Genomic DNA, 15,866 nt, shown 5'->3' on the forward strand with positions numbered 1-15,866 from the left:
TCCAACACAGCCATAAATAAATAAATAAACAAATACTTAAAAAAAAATTTTACTGTGTACTATGGCAATCTAGCTTCTGCATATCAACTCAGTTTTATTAATAATAACAGTGATCACATTCTAAGTGCTTTGCATATAAGTTCTTCATAACAACCCTATATGGTTGGTAATATTGTAACATTCATTTATAGATGAAGACATTTAGTTACAGAGAGATTAAGTGACATTGCCAAGGTGGAGTGAGAGTTGGAGCAGACTGACACTGGAGTCTGTGCTCTTAACCATTATTCATTTAATTATTTTTTCAGTTATATTTTATAGCATTTCATAAGGCAAAGGTAGTGCTATTTACCAGTTGAGGGATTTCTAAATATATTTTCCATATTTCAAAAGTCCAGTGTATGTTACTGTGTTTCTGATCTAGAAGTCTATTTCAGTTTCAGTTCCTCCAGGAGCCAACCCTGAAACAACGATGCCACTGCATTCCTGGTAGGGCAGGGGACCATGAGACAGTGAAAGGATGACAGCCAATAAACCTATGTGACGCACTTTAATCAAAGCAAAGGAGCTCTAGTGAAGTTGTAAAATATATGTCTCAAAATTACTTCTCTGAGGGGAAAGGGCGCTAGAGTATTTAGACACCAACTCCTGTCAGGTCATTGGTTGAGAGCTGTTCTTGGGGTGGGGAGTTTAGTTCTTTAGTTCTTCAAGTCTGCTTGAAGTCAAGTAACAGGAGGGTGCTGGAGTGCATAGAAGTGGTGAGGTCCAGGGGATATGGATGCGGCATCTACAGCATTTGCTACAATGTCATTATTGGTGGAATAAAACACCTTAGCCATTTAGAAATAACAAGAGCTAGTTATTTGCTGCTTTTGGAACTAGACTGCTCAGTTGTCAAGAATGATAATCATAATAATATCAGCTGACATCCATTGAGCTCTTACGGCATGCCAAGTTCATTTCTAAGAACATTAAAGGCATTGACACATTTAAACCTCATTACACTACTATGAAACACTGTGAAATAGGTACTATTATTACCTCTATTTTACAAAGAATGGCCTAAATTTACAGACCTAATAAATGGTGGAGCAGAGTTGGGAATCCAGTAGCCGGGTTTCAAAGCCTGGCTCTCAACCATCCAGCTCTCCCCCCATTTGTTCTCTCCTTTCATACCATTCACGGGATTTACTTACTCTACTTGCACTTGCGATGCAAGGAAGATGCAAAGATTGCGATAAAATATATTCCTCTCTCTTTCCAGCAGCTTCCCAGGGGGCATGAAACTGCCGTAACCAAGTAATTGTTTGATCAGGACATTGCTTTTCTGAAATAGCATCTGTTATAGAATAATGCAGACTCCTGGACTTAGAAGAAAATATGCTATTATTCAGCCTTTTATTCTACTGATTGGTTTGAACATCAAAAATGGAAAGTTTTTGTCAGAAATAAAAAAGATAGAATGAGTAAAATGTGACTAAAGGAAAGGCTGAAATATCCCACGATGTGACATAAACTCTGGCCTGCTAAAATTACTGACGCCTATTTAGTTTGACACACAGTGACTCTGATGTCTTTTTATTTTTTAAAGAATAATCAACTTCTATTTTCCTTTTCTCTGAACCTACCCTCTTCATATGAACAACCTAGTATAGAGTCCTTCATATTTCTCATTTTCACCAGAAGCATATATATGATATATAATTAATTTATATGCATATGTTTATATATGGGAGTTCTTATTTTCCATGTTCTTGATATACAATAATGTATTCAACTATTCTTTTATCAATAGATATTAAAATTATTTTAATTCTTTTTCTTGTTTTTCATTGTATTTATATTTGTTTTCTATTTACATTTGTTTGTTTTCTATTTACTGTTGAACCTCTGCTTTAAACAATCACCAGCAATATTTGAGTAAATATTGTGCAAGGTGAAAACCTTTTATTGTCACTACCTATCATACAGGTGGGCCCCTTTATGTTTGCTACCAGCCCTGCTCTAGACTTCAGGACATTTTCTACAATATCACATAGGAACACGTCAGAAAACTTCTAAACCAGAGTTCAATAGGAGGAGAAGGCACGGATCCTCCATCCTCATTATTTCCTATAGAGACTCCTGCCAGGAATAGAGCAGCTTGCCGAATACACACACAGTCTATAAATGTTCCAAGAGAGGGATGCAATTCACTGTTGCAACCTTGTCAATGGAGGAATATATTTTCTAGTTTTTGCCGGGCAAGGTCAATTTTCCTTTTGAGATGTTTATGGTTGTTTGGGAAAACCAGCTGCCCAGCACCTGGAAAACTTTAAGCCCATGGGAAGCAGGGTTTGGGTGCAGGCATTGCCTCACCATTCATTAGAGTGAGCACTCAGAATCGTTTTCGAACAATTCTGCCTGTTGCCCCACAGTTAGCTTTTTCCCAAGCTTTTCCCCAACATCCCTACCGGCCATAGGTGTTATTGTTCTTTTAAACTTTCACCTGTCAGATGAGTACAAAGATGTTCTGTTATTGTCTTGTTATGTAACAAACCACCCCAAATTAGTGGCTTAAAATATTGACAACGCCTGCTGCGGAATATGCAGTGTGGGTTGATTTGATAGAATTTGTTCTTCTCTGCCTCATTCAGCTTCAGTTGGGCTTGCTTAAAGGCTGTGCAAGGAATCATCCAAAACCTTGCTCACTCACGATCTGGCAAAGTTGACGATGGTTGTTGGCTAAGATTTCAGCTGGGGTTAGTGGCCAGAATACATACATGTGGCTTTTCCAAGAGCTCTTTGGCTTCATCATAGTATGGTGGCTCAGCTCCAGGGCAAGCATTCCAGGGGAGAACTCTCAGCACAGGAGAGTCATTAATATCACTTCTGCCTCATTATATTCATTAGAAGTCAGTCACTAAGGCTAGTTTATATCATGGGGAATTGGACTCCACCTTTGGGAAGAATTTCAAAGAATTTTCAGTCATGAAACCATCACAATAGAAATAATTCATTGTTTCTTTAGTTTTCATTTTTCTCACTACTTATTTTCAGCATCTTTTTGTTTGTTCATGTATCAGTTTTCTATTGCAGAATAACAGATTACCAGGAGCTTTGCAGCTGAAAACAATACCCATCTCATTCTGAAGTTCAGGCATGGCTCAAAAGGATTCAGAAGTTCAGGCATCACTCAGAAGGATTCTCTGCTTAGAATCTTATAAGGCTGAAATCTAGGTGTTGGCAAGGCTGCAATCTCATCTGGAGGCTTGACTAAGGAAGGGTCTGTTTTCAAGCATCCTCTAGGTGTTGGTAGAATTCATTTCCTCATGGCAGCTTTTTTCTTCAAAACCAGCAGTGAAGAGAGTTAGTCTCCACTGCTTCAAAGTTAGGTCAGACCCAGCCAGGACAATCTTTTATGTCATTAACTCAAAGTTAACCATTTAAGAACCTTAACTCAAGTGAAAAAAATCCCTTTACATTTGCCATATTCTATTTGTTAGAAAAAAGTCACATTTCCACCTATACTCAAGGGAATGAATGCTGGGGAATTATGGAGGCCACCTTAGAATTTTGAGTGTCACAGTTGGCCTTATTTATTTATTCTTTGTAAATTGTTTCTTCGTATCTATTTTTTTCCTGTATGGTTGTTTATTCCCTTCTGGCCAATTTGTAAAAGCTCCTTATATACTATAGATATTATCCTTTGTTCTTCATCAAATATATTTTTTTCCAAATCAAATCTATTATTTGTACATTGACTTTATTTATAGATTTTTTTAATCCATAAAAAATATTTTAAAGTTTTATCTTTTTCCTTGAATTATCCTTGTGAAAAATTATTCATCTAAATTTGTGCTGTCTAACATTATAACAACTAGTCACCTGTCCTTTAGATTTAAATTTATATTAATTAAAATTAAATAAAATTGAAAATTTAGTTCCTCAGTTTCACTGACCACATTTCAAGTGTCACATGTAGCTACTTTTTAGACAGTAGAGATATAGAATATTTCTATCATCAATAGTTCTATTGGACAGTGATAATCTAATTGTTTTTAATAAAGAAATCCTGTAGATATTTAAAATTTTTATTTCTTATATTTTCTATTTATTAATTTTACATTTTAACTATATTAATTTCTTCCTCTGATTTTTTTGGTTTATTTTATATTTCTTTCTCAAATGTTTTGTAGGCTAAGAATTTCCTTTCTTCCTTCCTCCTTTTCTTCATTGAATTATTTATTATCAAATTCATTAAGGCTATACATTTACTTTTGAATTCAGTTTTTCTGAATCTTAAAAGTTTTAAAATACAGCTTTTGGATACAAGGATTATATAGGTATAAATTTCATCATTTCTAAATCGTTAAGATCTTTTTATGGTTTATTTTCAATTTTATTGGATCATTATCAGATAACTGTTAATATAGTTACCTGATAACAGCACGACACTTGTTTTAAATATGTATAATTTTCGTGATAATCTATTATAAATATTTCATGTTCATACCAAAAATAATGCATATTCTTTATTTACTTATTAACGAGTACTAGATAGAGTCAATAATTTTTATTATATTTCCCAATTCTGCTATGATTTTACTTATTTTACTTTTCTGTCTATTATATTTTTCCAATTTGGAAAAATTTGTCTCTTAGTACAATTATATTGTTATAAAGGTCTTTTTTTCTTTTTGGTAATTTTTGCATAATTTATTAGTTTCTATGTTATATGGTACATAAAAATAAAGGTTTATTGTATATTTTATTAGACACTTGTATCATATTTTATGTATCCTCTTTATTATTATTACACTTAAATTCAATCTTAGCTAATATTAGTATTTCTTTTTGTTTGCACTTGCTTATTATTGATTTATCTATTGTTCCTTGGTTTCAAACTATCTTATTTTGTTTTAAGTTGTTGCTAGGTTGTTACTAGTGAAGAGTTTAGCCTTAATTATACTATTGCTATGTTGTTCTTTTGAAACCTACTATAACTGTTTTGACTTTCCTTGGAATATACACATATATATATCTCCTTGTTTGCTGCCTATGTCTCTTGCCCCTAAACCACCATATTCGCTTAGTCATCTCCACATACATCTTTATATATAGCCATGCATGGTCATGCTTCACAGACTACGATTTCAACCTTGCTCTCCCATTGATGGCAGCTATACTCACCTTGCTTGCACTTGGCCTCTGCTATTCAGAGATTAATCATCCTCATTGTTACTAGGGATTTCAGTCCTATAACAGCATCTTGTAATAAGAATCAGTCTAAAAATGAAAAGACATGGCTGAACATTTTATCCGTGCTGCTTGCTGCCCACTCACAGTGCATTCCTTTTTATCTTTAAATGACAAGTCACAGGCCTCCTGAGGAAAGACAGCTGGTGTAGTTTATCCTCTTTCATAACAGATCCATTCTACAATACCCACTTCAGGCATGACCATTTTTCTCCACAATCTGCCACGGCAGTTCTAGCATCTTCTTTACTTTGTGCGGTCAATCTATTTCAAAGTGTCCAAGGGACATCTCAGAAACATTTTCGAATTGGCTACTAGGGCCGAAGTCAGGGTTTAAATTTTGTGTCATGAAAGAGTTTCCATACTGACAAACTCTTTCTTTTTCACCTTTATATTCTGTGCCCCTTGATTCAGCTCCCTCAGGATCTGCTCCCAGTCATATCCTCCCACTTCCTGTTGCTACGTGCTAGACACTTATGGCAGCTCCTTTGTCAGGTAGCCTTTCCTCTCCTAGCAGGCCTAGCACTTCTCCAGTTGGTTATCTTATGATTTGATTTGTTAAGCAGGTGGGGTTATGGGAGCCTATGTTGAAGAAGACAAAAATTGCCTGGGACTCATCTGCCCAGAGCACAGCTAAGAAACAGAACATTTTTTTAAATGACTCTGAAGTGTCACCATAGATGTCACTAAAGCTCATACCTTTTTTTGATCCTCACTTAGAGCCCGTTTCCCTTTGTAGGGACCCACTCAGCCCCCAGAGTTGGTATGAACATTATTTTAAACTAAAGACTTTTGAGATACAGCAGATATAGAAAGCTTGGAGCTTCCCTTATCTGACTAAAAGGCAGAAACTCTGGAAGTGAAGCTGCCATAAATCCCCTCTTTCAGGAAGCTTCGCTCCCAGGAGAAGACCAATCATTCTCCCTGGATGAGAAATTGCATAAACGAACATTATCACAAACTTTCATACCATCCATTTGTCTTCCCTAAAAAAGGCTCATTTGTTCTTCCCATAGAAGCCCTCTCTCCTCCTTCCCTTTCCCCTGTTAAGTTGGTATATAAACCCCTATTTCGAGATGTTCGGTGAGCCTCTTCATCTGAATGCTCCCACACGCATATGAATAAAACTTGTGTATTTTTCCTCCGGTGGGGGAGAAATTGCCTGGGAAAGCACATCTGAGGGTTCCATATAGTCCTAAAGCAAGGGGCTATATTTTATCCTTTAGCAAGAGGATAAAATATAGTGCTGCTTTTCTAGGTTTAGAAATTTCAGGGGGACTTGGGCCCTCAAGGTATTCTCGTTCATCTACCTAATGCTCCCATCCCAAGTCTCAGGATCCTTCATAACTGTAATCCAAATTTCATGAAAGAGATTTGCCAAGATGAGGACTCAACCTTCTTCTATACTTTTCTGTTCTTTAAATAAACTTCTATGCCAGTCTCTTAACATGATCAGCCCTCCCATTATAGGAAATGATTGTTTTATCAGATGTTACTAAGGAAGCCTCTGACTCACATTTTTATTTTAATACGGAATGCTTCATGAATTTGCATGTCATCCTTGCACAGGGGCCATGCTATTCTTCTCTGTATCTTTCCAATTTTATTGTATGTACTGCTGAAGGAAGCACTGACTCTCACAATTGTATTTAAATTATTGGAATTGATGTTCGATCACCCCAAGTCTGCCACTTTTTCTTTTCAAAGTACCAGTGTTGCTTACCAACAGCTATCTAATTTCTCAACTATTATCATTACTATAATAGCCATATTTCTCAAAGACCAGAGATATTTTCTTGATCAGATATCAAATGTCAGTGCACCCCTTTCCAACTGCAGATAAGTCAAATTCACTAGAGGTGAAAGTTTTAAGAATTGCGGTTTCACAGTAGACCAGTGACTGTCAATTTTCCACCTACCATCTGAGATGGGGTCTTCATTTCAGCTGGCCACCATATTTTCAACTCCAGAATCCCACTCTAGAGTCAGCTTCCTAGGGATCACTTCTTACATCCTAGAAGTAGAGGTTGAGGCAAAGATTCAGGCGTGCACGATGTACTGAGTGAGTGCTCTTCAGGAAAATCCTGTAAGAGAATGAAGGAAGTCAAGTAAGGGAGGGGAAAAATCTGAGCAAGGATGCAAACTAGTTTTGGTGTGGTACAGACAGGGAGTGGCGGATATTCCTAAAGAGTGAATTACCCCATAGAGTTGTACACCTTGAAACTAAGGGACAGAATTTTGTATAATTTTATTAGTCAGTAAATGGGGAGGGGGTGGGGAAACTGCCCAAGTGTTTCCAGGCAGGTTGGTTCCCTTCAGCCAAGGGCAGTTCTTCTGAGAAGGCCACAATTATAAGCCATTCATTTCAGTACTCACAGCAGATAGCGGATGATAAACTAGTAAAGAGGACAGGGTGAGGCACCAAAAACTTTTATCGCATTCCTGCAGTATAGTTGAGAAGCACCAGTGTCAGTAAAACTATGACACTGGAATAATTCAGACATAGAACTTTCATAAAAAGAAGTTTATTAACGTCATTTTGAACATTTAATTGTAGACCTTTAGGCACTTTATTACTTATCATGATGATTTCTGACTTCATCATTTATTGGAGATTCACTATATGTTATTAATTTACTTATGTACACAGGGCAACAAAAGAAAGATAAGGCATAATGTTGCTCTCATGAACAACAATTACTATTGGCTGCCAAGGGACACAGACATCAATGTGATATCAAAATTTTTAGTAAAAACATCTCAAGCACTCAGGAGGGAAAAACTTGAAATATTTTTGCTGTGTCTTTTTAATCAGTAAAATTGCAAAATTTTAAAATTGTATTTCTTCTTTCTGAAGAATCAATTTGAGTTCTTTAATGTAATCTGTCATCACAGAGCTATATAAAGGGAACAGTGAGACTGGATATTTTGTTATAATCAGGTTATGACTTTGGAAAAGAATGGCAATTTTTGCAGTTTTAGTCTAAATAAATAACGACCACATCTCCATTACACAGTGTCACTTTCCCTGTTACAGCAGTTAGTGTTGATTTTTTTCAGCTAAGCTCACTCAGCAGTGGCCAGCCACAGATACTAAGTGTTAGAGAGCTACTCTTCTATTTAAATCTTCTTTGGATGAGAGAGAGGCTAGCCAGACTTCAGTTAGGAATTTATTTTTGATCACGAGCAAGGCTCATAACAAATGAAGTGACCAATATCACACATGGAGAAGATTGGTATGAGATAACATGAACTGAAAGCTCTCTTTTTTTCCCCAGCTATTCACAATTTAAAGATCTATTTAAAATTATGCCAGATTATACCCACTCTGAATAGGAATGCATTTATGGAAAAATAGGAAACACATCTTACAGTCAAAATTGTGCTAACATTTGCAGACGAAGAGTCGAAAAATGGCGCACGATGCCAGGAGGGTGCATTTTCCATACTCTTCAAAAGCTTTTTGTTGTTGACAGGCTAGTGTATTACACTGATATTTTTAGGAAAATATTTTCCAAGACTGTTTCCGACCCCGATGTTTCACAAACTGCTACAGTTGTTTTTGTTTAATAAACTGTTTCAAAGCCATTTAGGTTCAGGAAATGCTAGCTTAAAATTGGATTATATTTGCTGCAAAATCTCTGGGAGAATTCATATAGGTGCTATGAATCTCTAATTGAAATTAGAATTATTTAAGCTGTTGGACTTTGGAACCCATTTTTCCTGGAGCACATCATGTGGCAGGTTCTGAGAAACATTTTTGAGAGAAGCTGCATTAAGGTAAATGTTACAATGACATCTTAAATGTCATTGTAACTGAATGTAACAGTACTTCAAAGAACGTCAATCAGTCTGCTCAGGAGATAGAACCATGCAGTAATTTGAACAGGGAACATTTAATATAAAGAGCTTTTAAGCATAGTGGGGATTAGATTAATGATAGATAAGCTGGTAAAATGTTAAGAGAACTCTAAACAATATGGGAATAGCAGATATGTGTTAGCCACTACCAGAAGACCGACGGAAGAGCCCATCCTCCCTCCTGACAGGGCTGAAAGCTACACCTTTTTGGAGAAGGCGTGGCCATTTCTCACGGAAAGGCAGAGATATCACTGTGATGAGGTGCTGGTGGAACTTGCTGGAACTCTTCCCTCTAGAACTTGCTGGAAATCAATTCTCTAGGGTATAGAAGAAAGCCGTTCACAGAAAGATGTCTCATGGAAACATTCTGCCATGGAACTTCCTGAGGGGATTCTGGGGGAAGCTGCTTGCTGCTGAGTACTGCTGGATGCTATACATGGCAGAAATTGGGCGATAGACAAGTTGTGCAAGAGCTGTAGCAGCCTGATGCTGGAGAAGCAGTGTGTGCTCTAAGAGCCGGACACCGGAGCAGCTGAGAAGCTACCCACACCACAGTTACGCAGTGCTGGAGAGGCCAAGTATACAAGTGCAATGCATGAGGCTTCCAAGTCAGTGCTATAACCAAGAGGAAAAGCCCTCTCTCCTGCAAAGCTATTGACAAAGCTTACTGCCAACTGGCAGAGGAAAAACATATTTAAAGTGCCAGATTTGTTTTTGCAAAGCAGGCAAGGAAGGGTAAATTTCGAGGTGAGAGACATTAAGTTGATAACTGGCACTTAAGATTACGAAATTTAGAAGAAAATAAATTCTTGTGTTCTGTATTCTTTGTTTACTTTGACGACATTCTACAGACATTAGGACTTCCTCCAAAATTTTGGTTTTCTTGTAAATAATAGGAACAGTCAAAGTGATTAAGAAGATTTTTTTTCAGAAAGAGTCTCAAAATGCTGCTTCTAGTTTCAAGGTAAATTTGATATGAGTACTTTGGGTTACTAATTGCAGAATACTCAACTTGGCTGCAAGCAACAAGATAAACTACTAATAGTCACATAAATAAGTACTGATTTTTCTCACATGATAGAAACTCTTGCGATAAGCAGCTTCGGGCATCAGTTTGGTGGACCATCCATTTAAAGGCTGCCGTATCTGTGATTCTCTTGGCCTTTTCCTCCTGCAGACCACATGGTTCTTCTGTCTTCAGGAATCATATCTGCAACCAAGGTAGAGAGAAGCAATAATATATGAGAGCAGCTAGGTCTGACCCTTTTTTTTTTTTTTTTTTTAAATTTATTTATTTATTTATTTTTGGACGTGTTGGGTCTTCGCTTCTGCGCGAGGGCTTTCTCTAGTTGCGGCAAGCGGGGGCCACTCTTCATCGCGGTGCGCGGGCCTCTCACTATCGCGGCCTCTCTTGTTGCGGAGCACAGGCTCCAGATGCGCAGGCTCAGTAATTGTGGCTCACGGGCCCAGTTGCTCCGCGGCATGTGGGATCTTCCCAGACCAGGGCTCGAACCCGTGTCCCCTGCATTGGCAGGCAGATTCTCAACCACTGCGCCACCAGGGAAGCCCCAGGTCTGACCCTTTTAAAAGCGAAGGGAAACTAGAAGCCCTCGGCAGGCTCGTTAGCCGTAACTCTGTCACACAGCCACTCCTAGCCAGGATTCTGGCTGGGGAAGCAAGTTCAAACTATGTCTTTCTCCACAGTGGAGCCTTCAAGAAGAATGGGGTTTTGGGATTTTTGTTTGCTAAGCCAGTGAATAGTATCTTCTTCACAAGAGTTTCTTGAGGATGTAAATATATTGCTAAAATAATGTAGCTGATAATTTTTTTTTTTTTTTAAATTACACTATACTAGGTGTGCTTTATTTATTTATTAATGGCTGTGTTGGATCTTCGTTTCTGTGCGAGGGCTTTCTCTAGTTGTGGCAAGCAGGGGCCACTCTTCATCACGGTGCGCAGGCCTCTCACTATCGCGGCCTCTCTTGTTGTGGAGCACAGGCTCCAGACGCGCAGGCTCAGTAGTTGTGGCTCACGGGCCCATTTGCTCTGTGGCATGTGGGATCTTCCCAGACCAGGGCTCGAAACCGTGTCTCCTGCATTGGCAGGCAGCTTCTCAACCACTGCGCCACCAGGGAAGCCCGTAGCTGATAATTTTAAAGAGAATACTGTAAAAACAGCGGGGGAGTTTGGTAAGCAGAGGAATAGCTGCCTCCAGAGATTACTGTGGAACTTATAAATATGCTAGTTTACATGACAAAGAAGAATAAAGATTGCAGATGGATTTCAGATTGCTAACCTGTTGACCTCAAGATAGACTATCCTGGTGGACCCCTTATAATCACAACAGTCCTTATCAGTGGAAGAGGGAGACAGCAGAGGAGAATCAGAGAGTGATGTATCTACGGAAGAATGTTGCTAGAGATGCAAGGTTGCAGGCTTTGAAGATGGAGGGAGGGGACTCTAGCCAAGGACTGTGCTCAGCCTCTAGAAGCTGGAAAATGCAAGGAAATAGATTCTCCCCTAGAGACTATAGAATGGAATGCAGTTATGTCGACACCTTCATCTTAGCCCAATGAGACCTGTGTTGGACTTCCGACCTACAGATCTGTATGAAAATATGTGTTTGGAATTTTGAAATCACCAAGTACATGACAATTTGTTACAGCAGCAATAGAACACTAGGGAGGAACATAATGTAGATACAACATTGGGAGACTGCATTTTTTCAACCTTTCAACTTCATATTAGATTCTTCTTTGTGATTCTTTCCAGAAACATTTATTTATACATTGGATAGATTCAAAGTTTAGATGTAGCTAACTGAAATTCTAGAAATTTATTAAGTTCATTCATAATTATTTATTTTCTATTGCAGAACCAATGGCAATGTATGGGAATCTCATTGGATAACTAAGACATAAAAGTAATCTTTAGACTTGACACAGATATCTGAATATTTATTATCAAGTCTTTTCCTTGATTTTTTTCATTTTAACAATCTATTTTTAGTGTGTAGACTGATACATCCCAAATGTTTAAAGTAGGAATTTTAATATTAATGGCAATATTTCATATGTTTTTTTTCCAGCTGTGATTAAAAAAACCCCACAGAACAACTCAGTGGCAGATGTACTAACCATGCAGCTATATACATTATTTTATAACCAAGTTTTTTTCCAGATGCTGAGTAGCTTTAATGTTACCAATGATTAAAAATAATATCTGTAGTCTCTGAGACTCTCTGATCTGTCAATATTAAAAAAATCACACAGACTGTTATAACTTCGTATTATACTTATTTGTTTTTACATTGAGTAGAACTAAAAGTAAATTTGCAATAAAATATTTTAAATATCCTATTTCCATACAGGAACATTTTGTATCTAAAGAAAAAAACTTAAATAGAGCACTTATCACTATAGAGTAGATTTAACCACTCTTGGCCATTTTTTTTCTTTCATAGAACATATATCTCCCCCCTTCCCAAATTAGTTCATTCTTAATATACTGCAGACAATTCTTAGGCTTTGGATACATTCTGACATGATGTAAATTCCTTGCTCTACTTTTTACTTTCAGGTGGATTTTGTCAAGTTCTATGCCTCTCTAAATCACAATTTTCTCATTTGTAAAGTTGGTACGATATTACAAAATACATATAAGACTTAGGAGTTTTCACAGAGTAGGCACTTAATCAATTGTAGTAATTATTCTTATTAAAATATAATACTAATATTTATTTTTAAAAGTAAAACAAAACAGATATATCTGTTAGGTGGTTTAATAGAAACATATTCTGTAACAAAATATTTCTTTCCAACAAGATGTGTTAAATATGCCAGCGATTTAAGTTAGGAAATGCATACCTTAATGTGCATTTTTTCTTTCTTATTTGATAAATAGAAAATTGTTCTAGGTTAGATATAGGCCTCATAGGATTTCCAGAGCACTCAACTTGGTAGTGTAGGATGTACACTGCAGAGTACATAGTTGAGAACTGCATTTAAAGAAAAGTTTCTTTTTAGCTAACAGAGGAAAGACAAAAAAGTAAAGCTAAGATGGTACCAGTGATATAAATTTAGAATACATATGTGCTTTGGTTTACACACACACACACACATCCCTTTTCCAGAAAATAAATCAACCAAAATCACTTTTCTACCTTGTATCACCAATGGCTTTGAATTTCTGTAACCCTATCAAAAGAACTGGACTAAGAGAACAAGTTCAATGTCACATACCAGTTTGATCAATGTGAATAGGAGACTTTAAAGAAGAACATGTTACTTCTATTACTATTAATAATAATTGCAATTATAATACAATCACCTAATATTTTTGTGTGATTACAGCATACTGGACTCTTTACTAAGCGCTTTATATGTATTGTTAAATCATTTTAACTTCACACCAATGTTATTAGGTAGGTACTATTAACATTATCTCACTACACAGATGGGCAAATGAAGCATGAGGGGGATAAATAATTTGCTTAAGGTGACACAGTACAGTTAGTAAGTGGAGGATGTAGGATATAATAATGATAGTGTATATTTTGTATTTGTTATTTAATTATATGAATAGTTGGCTTAGGGGGCAATGGGAGGAAACTATTAAGCATATGCTTAAAAGTTTTAACTCAAATATTTTATATGACCTTTCATGTAATTGATGATATGTGAGCAGTAATTTGTACTAATGAATTTTCTATATCCATAGCTAAATGTCTAGCAATATGTCTATTACAAACAAATGCTGCTGAGAAACTTGATATATGTTTATTAAATAAATACACTGATACTTTAAAATTATTTTATGTAAGTTTATGGCAATGAGTTGTCATTATATATATATATGTATGTTGCTAATTACTATAGGACTTTTTCTTTTATCAAAGAATTACTTTTCAATGATGATTGTTTGATGCTTATATTCTCAAATTTCATTTTGCTTTCAAATTGTGCTCACTTTTCTGTGGACAAGTATTTGGATGATCCTGTGGATAAAGACATACTTTTTCCTAGGGATAAAGTACTGAAACTATTTTATGAAACCCACTGAGAAAAACACAGTACTCTGTTACTCTGTTAAATAAGTGATGGTAAGTTATAAAACACATATAAGTCACGCCCACATATGTTCATGACTGGCTAGCTGGTCCTACTTGTGTGCTGAGGCTGGTATTGTAATTATTTAAAATGAGTCTTCAGTGGAATGAAAACAAGAATATAAAAGGGAAAAAAACTATTTCCTGACATGGAACTACCAAATTAAAGACATGGTTGTCTGCTCCCTGTATACTGAATCTTACATCCCGACGTGCCGTATTGATATTGAATGATTTTCTGCATGGCGCAAACCTCTAAGGGAAACTTCGACAATTAAAAAAGGCTTTACTGAGTGACATCCACTTTAAAAAAGTAAAGTTATCCATATCCTTCTAATTTTAGCCTTCTTTTACTTCCAGTGCTTGAATTGAATATGTGCTATTCTGAATTGAACGCTATTTCTATTTGAGTTAATGTCTTCTTAAAATCTGTGCTTGCATTTGGCAAAAACGATGTGTTGCTACTTATAATAAACATCCTTGTTCTTTCTTAGTATCTCAGTTCAATTATAAAGAGAAAAAAAAATCTCAAATTAAACTGTTAACCTAATGTTAATTCTCCTCTCCAGAACTTCTCTTTGTGCTTTGCTTTTCTTTTGTTAAGAAAAATTATCCAAATTTGAAATGTAACAGGTGAATGGACTTTCCTCCTTACAAATCTTGCATATATTTTAAGGTCTAGAAAACAGTCTCACCCAAAACATTTAATTTTATAAGAGAAAACACTGTGCTTGACTTAATATTTAATATTTTATTTGAGTCCTGAAAACTGTTAACTGTTACATGTGAACTTTTAGATTTTTGTTTGGTAGAAATACATAAACACAAATGTTACAGTTTTGTGGCCTTATAGGACATAAGCCAGTTTTGTATCTATTAGACAATTCATTTCAGCATTCTGTTGACTAACTATATAAACCCTTGGTTCTCAAATTCTTCTTTTAATTAGTCTTGTCCTACTGGCTACCTCTTTTTTTTTTTTTTTTCCTAGATTCTTTTTTTTTAATGACTACATTTATTTATTTATTTTTTGGCTGTGTTGGGTCTTCGTTTCTGTGCGAGGGCTTTCTCCAGTTGTGGCAAGCGGGGGCCACTCTTCATTGCGGTGCGCGGGCCTCTCACTATCGCGGCCTCTCTTCGTTGCGGAGCACAGGCTGCAGACGCGCAGGCTCAGTAGCTGTGGCTCACGGGCCCAGTTGCTCCGCGGCATGTGGGATCTTCCCAGACCAGGGCTCGAACCCGTGTCCCCTGCATTGGCAGGCAGATTCTCAACCACTGCGCCACCAGGGAAGCCCTGGCTACCTCTTGAATAATAAAACTGAGTATAATCTTTGACAGATTTTCATGTTAGACTTGTATGAAAGTCACACTTTAGTTTTTCAAAAAGTATATTTTCACATCTTTTTATTTATTAGTTTAAAATTTTTTTTCCAAAGTTAAACCATTGAATGAATTTTTTCTAGCTCTTGGGGTGTTAAGCATTATGTTTCATTTTTTTTTTTTTTGGTAAAATTATCTGTCTTTATGAGGAGTGACTATAAAGTCAAAATCTTTATAAAAGCAAACATACCAGGACTATAGACATAAAATACTGTCAGAACCAGTTTGTCAGTTACTTGGTCCTTAATTTATAGTTATAGATCATTTTATTTTATTTTTA

The 15,866-nt window shown here is 36.4% G+C and overlaps 1 non-coding gene across 1 annotated transcript; it reads right to left on the bottom strand.

Annotated features, from left to right (window-relative positions):
- Positions 1-6,762: 6,762 nt before the first annotated feature.
- On the bottom strand, positions 6,763-6,869 carry LOC114238394 (U6 spliceosomal RNA). Its single transcript, XR_003623781.1, has one exon. It is a non-coding gene; the product is annotated as a U6 spliceosomal RNA (small nuclear RNA).
- Between the last annotated feature and the right edge of the window lie 8,997 nt (positions 6,870-15,866).

This window comes from Balaenoptera acutorostrata, chromosome 11 (assembly GCF_949987535.1).
Source record: "Balaenoptera acutorostrata chromosome 11, mBalAcu1.1, whole genome shotgun sequence".
Classification (NCBI taxonomy): domain Eukaryota; kingdom Metazoa; phylum Chordata; class Mammalia; order Artiodactyla; family Balaenopteridae; genus Balaenoptera; species Balaenoptera acutorostrata.